Source organism: Mytilus edulis, chromosome 13 (genome assembly GCF_963676685.1).
Source record: "Mytilus edulis chromosome 13, xbMytEdul2.2, whole genome shotgun sequence".
Classification (NCBI taxonomy): domain Eukaryota; kingdom Metazoa; phylum Mollusca; class Bivalvia; order Mytilida; family Mytilidae; genus Mytilus; species Mytilus edulis.
This window is the reverse complement of record NC_092356.1, coordinates 15,734,333-15,747,013: the sequence shown is the minus strand read 5'-3', so window position 1 is coordinate 15,747,013 and position 12,681 is coordinate 15,734,333. Positions and strand designations below refer to the sequence as shown.

At 32.2% G+C, this 12,681-nt stretch overlaps 1 long non-coding RNA gene across 2 annotated transcripts; it reads right to left on the bottom strand.

Moving 5' to 3' along the window:
• Positions 1-7,357: 7,357 nt before the first annotated feature.
• LOC139501591 (uncharacterized) lies at positions 7,358-11,556 on the bottom strand. Of its 2 annotated transcripts, none has more exons than XR_011658609.1 (3): positions 11,349-11,556; positions 9,156-9,354; positions 7,358-7,747 (listed from the first exon to the last, which is right to left on the bottom strand). It is a non-coding gene; the product is annotated as an uncharacterized lncRNA (long non-coding RNA). The 2 variants fall into 2 exon arrangements; XR_011658608.1 differs by having other exon boundaries at positions 11,378-11,556.
• Positions 11,557-12,681: the final 1,125 nt, after the last annotated feature.

Here is a 12,681-nt window from a genome sequence, read left to right as displayed (position 1 = left end):
TAATCCCGACCAATAGTGAGGGCCCTCATGGGGTTTTTGATTATGTGATTACTTGGCCGTTTTTTTAATGATTATTTGATTATTAAGCCAAATATTTCATGATTATTTGATTACCTAGGACTATTTTTAGTTTATGATTATTTGATTACTAAAGATAAGCAAATATTTAATGATTATGTGATTATATTGGCAAAAAAATGGTGATTATGTGATTACTAGGACCCCCCATGAGGGGCCTCAATAGTAGTAAGCTGATACACAGAAACTTTTTTATTTGTGAACCTAAGGTTAGACCAGTTTTTAGAGAGCAATCAGGGACACATCGATAGTACTATTATGTAAATGATTATCTTTACGAGGAACAACACAGGATAACTTGCATACCGAAACTGTGAACACACACTTTCCACATCAATTCACTTGTCAATTAACTCGCTATCCGAACGGAATTGCTTATCCCTCACCACTCAGTGGGCGAACTGGTGACAAAATATTACCTCCCCTGTAAACAGTGCGCTCTTCTGACTAGAGGTAATCGGTAAAGAAAAACGGACGACGCTGTAATTGTTTAGCTTGTTAAAAATGAGCTAGCACAAACGAACTAAGATGTGTCAACATAATGTGAATATGATTACGAATCAGGTAAAATATTTATTGTTAAGTTTATCACCTCATTGTATCATCATATGATAGGTAAATGCGTGAATTTTTGATTTTCAGTGTCGTTAGGGTTCAAACTTGTAATCATGCCATCCTTTTATTATTTTTTTTAAATACTATCCAATGGTCGGAACACCTTGATTTTCTCCTAATTTGTAAAGTTGATTATGTTGCATGATATATATTTTTATCGGTGGAAAAAATTGATATGCAGCAAAGATTGGCAGTTTTTAATTTGTGTTGCTATGTGAAATAAAGGGAAGTAAATTAAAGTAAAAGAAGGCGCGCTTTTTCAAATAGTAAACAATTTAATTCAGATGCATAGTATTTTGTCAAATGATAAAGAATATCCTAGAAACTTGCTAGAAATTCATCTAATTTATAAAAGATATACAACATGACATACTGAAATCTGAAAAGGGGTAAAACCACCATACCTTGAACAAATTTAGTAAAAAAAAAAGGGGGGGGAAATGCTACGAAATTTGGATTTTATTTATTTGTTGTCGACAGCCAAAAGATGATTTGACATGCAACTAACTACTTTTTCAATTTCCTTGTAAAGTAAAATTGGCTTTTTTGGGGGTCTCTGTTCATTGTGGTCTAATATTTTCAGGTTCTCTTTGGATTGCCAAATAATATTATAATCATCTAATTGAATGTTCAAATTATTTTGCAGCGATGGTCTGTATGGAAGGAAGACTGTCATAAACCCCAACAGTTCCGGATGGCCCTTTTAACTAATTGCTTAACATCAATAGCGATGTAAGATTCAAGTGTTTGATTTAGCACAAGTTTAGCCAGGTTTTCCTTGTAATTGTGGCAGAAAAACCACTAGACAGTGTCTGGCATTGAAAGGATATCAAACGGATGTTTTATGGAATGATTCTCGTACATATGGCAATCATATGCATAGGAATGTGGAGCTAGTCTCTTTCATGCAGCAATTTTTAATTTCCAATATAAACTCCGAAAAGACGAGAGCATAGAAATGTATACCAATGAGAAACATTCTTTGTGAATAAAATCATTCCAAAACTTAATTGTGTCATAAGTGTTGCATTATTTATCAGTAGAGATAATCAGATTCCAGTAATATTGCCCAACTGAAGGTTTTTGTTGGTAATGTTTTGTAAATCTTAGTTGTTTTGACAAGCTGGGCTGTGCAGGTTGCCCGGCTGCCCCTTTCAGTGTGAGACAATATTTTGTTTATTGTAAACAAAATCACTGATTCAAGACTGGAGCGGGCCCCTTTTAGGCAGTTAGTGCGAACCCCTTAGGTTTCAACCATTACATGCAATACGGGGGGAGGGGGAAGATTTTTTTTACCGAGTCAAACATTTTTCCTAATAATAATACATTGAAATTTAACATATACTTTGCTATATGTAGTGTTTATATTAAAGTATTGCCAACAAAATTCATTAAATTTGGGATCATAATATTGTTTAAGAAAAACCCTTACCCCCTCCCCTGTACATCATAAAATTGCATAATCTTCTGTAACACATTATAAGAATTCGAAGGTTCATATCATTTACAATATCATTCAAAAATTTTCTGGGATTTTTTTTTTACTATCAACGTTGAACCTCGAGGTTACACACATTGTAGTAAAAAGAATCCAATAAAAACGTTGAATGTAAATGATATGCACCTTTAAAATCTTATATTGTAGGACTCATGTTGTTCAAACATAATGTGTTGATCAATTATGTGATGATGATTTTGATAAAACTTCACATCACGTATATTGATTACATTATATCGAGTTGTCCCAACGATATACTTGTCGGTGTGCTCGATCATACGAATTTACCGACATTCATATAGACAAAATGACACAACTTTGAAAAATTCTTGTGACGAAACTACATTTCGAAACACGTTAAAAATTGGATACTCAGAAAGCTACATTATTAAGGTTTGATATATATTTTTTTCAAAAAAAAAGAAAAATATGCAGTCAAATCTGGCAGTTTTTTACACACCCCTATGTTGAACAATAGGTTGTTCAATTAACAGCATGTTTGGCAATAAAAAAATCATATATTAACAAATTTAGCTTTAACATATACTTTATTTATAGTGGTTGTATAAAAGTTAGATAATGGTTTTGTGTTTTAAGAGATATTCATCCCTATGCATATCGGTTTTTATGCGTAAATTGTCTCTCCTGTTTTTAGACCTTTTCTGTCTCTTTCATAAGAAGAGTGACTTTTCTATTGTTCTAGTGTCACTGGAAATCCCACTGCACTCCTTTGCGGGAGATGCAAACAACAATCTTTAACTTCAACTCATTTATTGGTAAATGATTTGATTCTATATTGTTAATTTAAGATATACATTCATTGGTTAGTTTGACCGAAAAACACTGGACACTTTTAATTTGCAAAACACTCATTTGCAAATCCGCCGCCGCCTCAAACAAGAGCTACAATATCATGTATATAACCAAAATGTGCAGAATTACATGGGATTCAATAATTTCATTGGTTTTCTACAGTTACTTTCATATTTATTTTGCAATTTGAATTATAAAAACATGGGATTTTCAATATCCCATGGGACAGGGCAAAATCCCATGGGATTTACCATTATCCCATGGGATTTTGGTTAAATCCCATGGGATTTTTTTTGGTCCCATGGGATTATTGTAGTCCCATGGGATATTTGTTGTCCCATGGGACAAAAAAAATCCCATGGGATTTTTATTATCCCATGGGATTTTTAATATCCCATGGGACAAATTAAAATCCTATGGGATTCTAATTGTAAATATATAGATATAAATAAACAGTAATGTGTATGTTACAATGTATTCTATTTGGTAGTAAATTATTATAAGATGAATCTTTTTAATTGAATATATTTTTTTCTTGGGAAATGTTAATTTAGCATATTGTTCTTTAACTGTTCAAAACTAAACTTTTAAACAACAAAGCAGATAATGTAAGTATCAATATATGTTTATTCATGAATTATAGAATACTTTCTTGAAACACAATTATTTGCCATTTGAAATCAATAAAAACTCTATTGTTAGGCTTAACATACTAGTAGCTATTTAAGTAAATCTATTTTTTTCACAATATCCCTCAACACAAAACATTAATAGTTTCTTATCATCCAGCATTGTTTGATGGTATAGTCCACTTTTTGGACATTCAGCACAGAACTTTGACATTATTGTGGTTTCAATATTTTTTTGAATTTAAAAGAACTTCAAATCATTGACTGAGTGATGAAAATAAAAACTGATCCAACTTTTTTCTTTGAATTTATTCTGGTCTTGTTTCTATGTTTTCTCCATTTATTTTAGGTGGTGAATTTCAATCCTTCTGAAAAAGACTTTTTTATTTGTGAACCTAAGGTTAGACCAGTTTTTAGAGAGCAATCAGGGACACATCGATAGTACTATTATGTAAATGATTATCTTTACGAGGAACAACACAGGATAACTTGCATACCGAAACTGTGAACACACACTTTCCACATCAATTCACTTGTCAATTAACTCGCTATCCGAACGGAATTGCTTATCCCTCACCACTCAGTGGGCGAACTGGTGACAAAATATTACCTCCCCTGTAAACAGTGCGCTCTTCTGACTAGAGGTAATCGGTAAAGAAAAACGGACGACGCTGTAATTGTTTAGCTTGTTAAAAATGAGCTAGCACAAACGAACTAAGATGTGTCAACATAATGTGAATATGATTACGAATCAGGTAAAATATTTATTGTTAAGTTTATCACCTCATTGTATCATCATATGATAGGTAAATGCGTGAATTTTTGATTTTCAGTGTCGTTAGGGTTCAAACTTGTAATCATGCCATCCTTTTATTATTTTTTTTAAATACTATCCAATGGTCGGAACACCTTGATTTTCTCCTAATTTGTAAAGTTGATTATGTTGCATGATATATATTTTTATCGGTGGAAAAAATTGATATGCAGCAAAGATTGGCAGTTTTTAATTTGTGTTGCTATGTGAAATAAAGGGAAGTAAATTAAAGTAAAAGAAGGCGCGCTTTTTCAAATAGTAAACAATTTAATTCAGATGCATAGTATTTTGTCAAATGATAAAGAATATCCTAGAAACTTGCTAGAAATTCATCTAATTTATAAAAGATATACAACATGACATACTGAAATCTGAAAAGGGGTAAAACCACCATACCTTGAACAAATTTAGTAAAAAAAAAAGGGGGGGGAAATGCTACGAAATTTGGATTTTATTTATTTGTTGTCGACAGCCAAAAGATGATTTGACATGCAACTAACTACTTTTTCAATTTCCTTGTAAAGTAAAATTGGCTTTTTTGGGGGTCTCTGTTCATTGTGGTCTAATATTTTCAGGTTCTCTTTGGATTGCCAAATAATATTATAATCATCTAATTGAATGTTCAAATTATTTTGCAGCGATGGTCTGTATGGAAGGAAGACTGTCATAAACCCCAACAGTTCCGGATGGCCCTTTTAACTAATTGCTTAACATCAATAGCGATGTAAGATTCAAGTGTTTGATTTAGCACAAGTTTAGCCAGGTTTTCCTTGTAATTGTGGCAGAAAAACCACTAGACAGTGTCTGGCATTGAAAGGATATCAAACGGATGTTTTATGGAATGATTCTCGTACATATGGCAATCATATGCATAGGAATGTGGAGCTAGTCTCTTTCATGCAGCAATTTTTAATTTCCAATATAAACTCCGAAAAGACGAGAGCATAGAAATGTATACCAATGAGAAACATTCTTTGTGAATAAAATCATTCCAAAACTTAATTGTGTCATAAGTGTTGCATTATTTATCAGTAGAGATAATCAGATTCCAGTAATATTGCCCAACTGAAGGTTTTTGTTGGTAATGTTTTGTAAATCTTAGTTGTTTTGACAAGCTGGGCTGTGCAGGTTGCCCGGCTGCCCCTTTCAGTGTGAGACAATATTTTGTTTATTGTAAACAAAATCACTGATTCAAGACTGGAGCGGGCCCCTTTTAGGCAGTTAGTGCGAACCCCTTAGGTTTCAACCATTACATGCAATACGGGGGGAGGGGGAAGATTTTTTTTACCGAGTCAAACATTTTTCCTAATAATAATACATTGAAATTTAACATATACTTTGCTATATGTAGTGTTTATATTAAAGTATTGCCAACAAAATTCATTAAATTTGGGATCATAATATTGTTTAAGAAAAACCCTTACCCCCTCCCCTGTACATCATAAAATTGCATAATCTTCTGTAACACATTATAAGAATTCGAAGGTTCATATCATTTACAATATCATTCAAAAATTTTCTGGGATTTTTTTTTTACTATCAACGTTGAACCTCGAGGTTACACACATTGTAGTAAAAAGAATCCAATAAAAACGTTGAATGTAAATGATATGCACCTTTAAAATCTTATATTGTAGGACTCATGTTGTTCAAACATAATGTGTTGATCAATTATGTGATGATGATTTTGATAAAACTTCACATCACGTATATTGATTACATTATATCGAGTTGTCCCAACGATATACTTGTCGGTGTGCTCGATCATACGAATTTACCGACATTCATATAGACAAAATGACACAACTTTGAAAAATTCTTGTGACGAAACTACATTTCGAAACACGTTAAAAATTGGATACTCAGAAAGCTACATTATTAAGGTTTGATATATATTTTTTTCAAAAAAAAAGAAAAATATGCAGTCAAATCTGGCAGTTTTTTACACACCCCTATGTTGAACAATAGGTTGTTCAATTAACAGCATGTTTGGCAATAAAAAAATCATATATTAACAAATTTAGCTTTAACATATACTTTATTTATAGTGGTTGTATAAAAGTTAGATAATGGTTTTGTGTTTTAAGAGATATTCATCCCTATGCATATCGGTTTTTATGCGTAAATTGTCTCTCCTGTTTTTAGACCTTTTCTGTCTCTTTCATAAGAAGAGTGACTTTTCTATTGTTCTAGTGTCACTGGAAATCCCACTGCACTCCTTTGCGGGAGATGCAAACAACAATCTTTAACTTCAACTCATTTATTGGTAAATGATTTGATTCTATATTGTTAATTTAAGATATACATTCATTGGTTAGTTTGACCGAAAAACACTGGACACTTTTAATTTGCAAAACACTCATTTGCAAATCCGCCGCCGCCTCAAACAAGAGCTACAATATCATGTATATAACCAAAATGTGCAGAATTACATGGGATTCAATAATTTCATTGGTTTTCTACAGTTACTTTCATATTTATTTTGCAATTTGAATTATAAAAACATGGGATTTTCAATATCCCATGGGACAGGGCAAAATCCCATGGGATTTACCATTATCCCATGGGATTTTGGTTAAATCCCATGGGATTTTTTTTGGTCCCATGGGATTATTGTAGTCCCATGGGATATTTGTTGTCCCATGGGACAAAAAAAATCCCATGGGATTTTTATTATCCCATGGGATTTTTAATATCCCATGGGACAAATTAAAATCCTATGGGATTCTAATTGTAAATATATAGATATAAATAAACAGTAATGTGTATGTTACAATGTATTCTATTTGGTAGTAAATTATTATAAGATGAATCTTTTTAATTGAATATATTTTTTTCTTGGGAAATGTTAATTTAGCATATTGTTCTTTAACTGTTCAAAACTAAACTTTTAAACAACAAAGCAGATAATGTAAGTATCAATATATGTTTATTCATGAATTATAGAATACTTTCTTGAAACACAATTATTTGCCATTTGAAATCAATAAAAACTCTATTGTTAGGCTTAACATACTAGTAGCTATTTAAGTAAATCTATTTTTTTCACAATATCCCTCAACACAAAACATTAATAGTTTCTTATCATCCAGCATTGTTTGATGGTATAGTCCACTTTTTGGACATTCAGCACAGAACTTTGACATTATTGTGGTTTCAATATTTTTTTGAATTTAAAAGAACTTCAAATCATTGACTGAGTGATGAAAATAATAACTGATCCAACTTTTTTCTTTGAATTTATTCTGGTCTTGTTTCTATGTTTTCTCCATTTATTTTAGGTGGTGAATTTCAATCCTTCTGAAAAAGAACCAATAAAATCTAAAGTAATGGATTATACAAAATTGTTTTCATACATGTAGCAATAATATGATTTTCAATAAAAATAGCTATGCGGTATGGATTTTACTGATTGTTAAAGGTTGTCCAGTGTCATCAGTTGCTAACGGCCTACATCCTTTGGTCTCTGATGGAGGGTTGTCAAATTAGCAATATACCACATCTTCCTATTCTAATACCATATAACAATCAATTAATTTATTCTTCTTTATAAAATTTGGGTATTTTCCCAAGTTATATACATAATATATATATATACTGTAAATTCGGAATTAATGCAAGTTTTTTTTTATTGCGAAAAATGCAACGGAGTTGTAAACGCAATAATTTAAACTCGTATTATGAAATATTTTATATGGATTAAACAGGATTTTTCAAAATCGTAAAATTTAAAATCGCATTTAAGTCTAAAATGACAGAATCGCAATAATAAATGCACGCAATAATTTATGAATTTTACAGTATAAAGATCAATGTTAAAAGTTAAAACTTTAGACAACTATAATAACATTCCATTATTCACAAGAATTTGCAATATATTATACAAAATGCAGACAACAGAAACAATATTTCTTTAAGCTTTTGCAGTTCAGACAGATTTCAATTTGTGTTTTATTTCAATGAAAAAATACCTTGAACATATTGGAAATTATAACATTGATACAAACAAAATATGTATGTTTTATCCTTTTTTTTTGTGTTGTTGGTTTGCTGTCTCATTTTAATATACATTTAAACATACATCAATAATCTTCTTCTTTATTAAAAGTAAAAATGGGATATTTTTGATTTTGATATCCCAAAACATTATAGTTCTATCACATAACTTATTACCAAGTTCAAAAACACCAATGTGTTTGATATTAATTTTAAGACATGTATAAATGTTCCAGACCATATCAGTATTCGGATCTTACTTTTATGGTCCAGAACTTACAGTCCCACCATATGTGTACAGTCAGATCATTTAAGTATACTTGTACTGTCTGGTACCAGCTCAACCAAACCTGTGTTTTTATTTTAACTGCAATTAAACTTTTTGTATTAATCTATTAAAGATTTCAGTTATGTTGATCTGTACTGTACATTTGTTTGTAATAAACTTGACCAACGTCTTAAAATTGGGCAGACTGTATGCGTACAGTCCAAATACTTGTTTGTTCTGGAACATAAACATGATTAACAAGCATTTGGCAGGATGTCATGCTAAAATCCCATTAATATTAGTACTAAATTTTGAGTATATACATGTAAATCCACAAGTTACTTACTGAAATTCATGGTGAACACTCACCAAAAACTTACAATTTAGAGGAAAGACTGGAAAGATGAATGCACTAACACTATCAAAACAGAGCATAAAACTTACCGAAAAACAAGATGTTTTACATTTATCCAGGAGCAGGATAATTGAAAAGTTGTTTTTTTCTTTCTCTGCTGTCCATCATATAACCTTTGAATTCATTCATGCAAAATATGAAAATCTGCAAAGGTAAGACCTAGAACCTCAACTTATCCACATTTTGAATTTTGAACTGCATACTTGTCCTTTTCATCTTGCTGACAACCTAAACATAAAAAAATGATAAAAACATAATTCTAGATTGAATTTGTGTTTTTATTTTTGTTGGTACATGTACAAACAATTTTCCCAACTTTAAAACGAAAACATCATCACCAAAGAGGAGGTCATACTAACCTCCGAAATATTTAAACAAACCGAAATTATTACTTGATTAAGATCTTGTCGTAAATTTATGGCATAGATACTCTTATTTTTGAAAACTTGATGTCTATTGCATACTTATATTCCTTTGTACGAGAGTATGCATATTAAGATGGACTCCATGGACTTTAATGTAAGCATGATTAATTTTACAGTCACTGACAGTTTTTCAGCTCTATGTGTACATTTTGAGAGAATCTTGCAATACTGTATATTCTGATATTCAGAACTTCTTGTGAGGTTTTTATTAATACAACTGAAAGCTGTATCTCGTTTTCATTTCTGATACATATTTATGAGCTGAAGACCAGTGCCGAATTTTTCTCACTGCATTGAAGACCCATAGGTGACCTTCGGCCGTTGTCTGCTCTTTGATTGGGTTGTTGTCTCTTTGTCAAATTCCCAGTTTCCACTTCCCATTTTATATCATGTATGCTGATTTTTCTTAAATTACAATATTCAATCATGCAATTTTGTCTATTATTGAAAATACGATAAGCAAAAATAAATGCACAAAAAATTTAACATTGTTATATATATGTAAAAGACTTTTTTTTAAATTCAAAACAGTTGCCTACACTGTTAATTTCCTTGTTTGATTTCATATTTTTAAAGCCTTTATAGCTAGCTAGATGGTATGCCGGGGCGGATCCAGCCATTTTAAAAAGGGGGGTTCCCAACCCAAGACAAAGGGGATGATCCTATATTCATTTGATTTGTTTTATTGTCTCATACAAGAATATATATGGTTTGACGGTGGGGATCAGGGATCCTGAAATTTTTTCACCTAACCACGTGATGACAGGGGATCTCAACCATTTAAAAGTTTCTCAAACATGTGGGGGTGGGGGTGAACCCCATGGACTCTCCCTATATTTCCTTTGATTTGTTTTATTGTTCTATACAAGAATATATAAATATGATTTAGGGGTGGGGATCTTGACCGTTTACAAGTTTTCAAACTAGAGGGGGTGGGACTTCACTTTTATTTTATTTCATTATTAATTTTATTGTCCCGACAAGAATATATATGGTTTAGGGGTGGGGATCTGGATCGTTCACAAGATAATAGCACATTCTCAAATTGAACAGAGTGGGGTAACCCCCAAAGACCTCCTTTTAATTTCATTTGATTTGTTTTATCGTCCCATTCAAGAATATATATGGTTTAGGGATGGGGATCTGGACCGTTTACAAGATAATAGCATATTCTCAAATTGAAAGGGGTGGGGATTACCTCCCATGGACTCACCCTCCCTTCTTTCTTCCCCCCGAAATACCTTTTAATAAGCCCCAATGCACAGATAGTTCACAGTATTTTCCCTTGATTTACACTAAAGAATATACACTATACAGGTGTAATTTTTTTTTTAAAAGATAATACAACTGAAGACCACCATGACCACAGTGGTGGATCCAGAATTTTTCATAAGTGGGGCCCACCGACTGCCTAAGAGGGTCCTGCTCCTGCCATGACTCAGTGATTCCATATATAATCAACCAATTCTTTTCCCAAACAGGGGGCCCTGAACTCCTGATTCCCCTTTTTTTTCCTCATTTCAATCACCCTGATATAAATTTAGTTTTATCACTTACAATAGGAATGGTTTGAATTCCCCAATCATTCTTATATACCATTAATATCAACATATTTCATTTTTGATAAATGAAAGGCAAAAGTTTTCTATGGGTAGAAATGGATAGTGGGAAGCTTTCAGATTCACACCATGCCGGTGGCTGTGTTCAAAGTGCTGGGTTTTTATGACCCTCGTTGTTTGCGGACTAACTATTTAGGCCAGTGGTGGATAAAAGTGTGCGTGCATTAATCTTCTATACCTTCTTAATCAATATATGCAAATACTGACGGCAAGTGTTGTAATGATGTATCAATGTCTTTTTGAAATCACCGTGCTATTTACATGTGGGATCGAGAATGCAGGGGAAGGAAACTTGTCAATTATGTTTATTTCTAAGCCAAAATAAAATGAGCCGCCGTAAAATTAACCTTGGGTAATAACAGTGCATGTAAGGCTCGTCTCGGAGGGGTGTCTTTTTTTCTGTCCACCTACGATAGTAGAGGGGCATTATGTTTTCTGGTCTGTGCCTCCGTTCGTTCGTCCGTTCGTTCGTCCTGTTTCAGGTTAAAGTTTTTGGTCGAGGTAGTTTTTGATGAAGTTGAAGTCCAATCAACCTGAAACTTAGTATATATGTTCCTTATGGTATGATCTTTCTAATTTTAATGTCAAATTAGAGTTCTTACCCTAATTTCACGGTCCACTGAACATAGAAAATGATAGTGCGAGTGGGGCATCCGTGTACTGGGGACACATTCTTGTTTTAGTTATATTTTTAATAACTTACACTTTTTTCCATTATTCTCTTTCTTTCACTATTCTTTATTCCTTTTTTTTCTTTGTCCTTTGTTCTCTATTCTGTTAATTCACATCCATACCCTCTTATGTGTATGTGGACTTACTGTAGTTTATTTTTTAGTTCTGGCAGAGATATTAGATACAATATAATGTCTCTGGTTCTGGTATTATGCGATAAGTCAATTTCTTTTTCATGCAGTGTCATGAAATATAATGGTTTTATGCATATCAGCCAAGATTGTGCGCAACATTTTAATAAACAATTCAACACTATATACACGTTATGTGAATTTTATTAAAATCGATGAAGAACATGAATTTGGCAGCTAGTGCCCCTTAAACAGGTAAAGTTCAATTAACAAATTCTGATCTACTGGCATTCAACACCAAATTACTTACTTGCTGTATATTGATAAATGTGATTGATAAATGTGATTGTATATTGTCAATACCTCAACATCGAGAATACGTCATGTGAGGTGTTGGTCGCTACGTTTGATACGGGGTCAAAGGTTGCGGTTTCGAGACAGAGAAAAACATCCAGGTAAAAAGTGTAGAATTTTGTTTTTGAAAATTTGAGTTGTAAATTTTCCTAAAAAGTACTTAATTCCATTCATCTAATTGTAAATTTTCCTAAAAAAAAGTACTTATTTCCGTTCATCTATTATGGGTATAAACTAAACTGAACAAGAAAAGTATTAGTAAACAGACAGATTGGAAAGTCCGACGTTGAATTAATTATTTTACAATTAATTGTTTAAATATATGAGAGAATGTTTTAGGCGAATTTTCTTTAA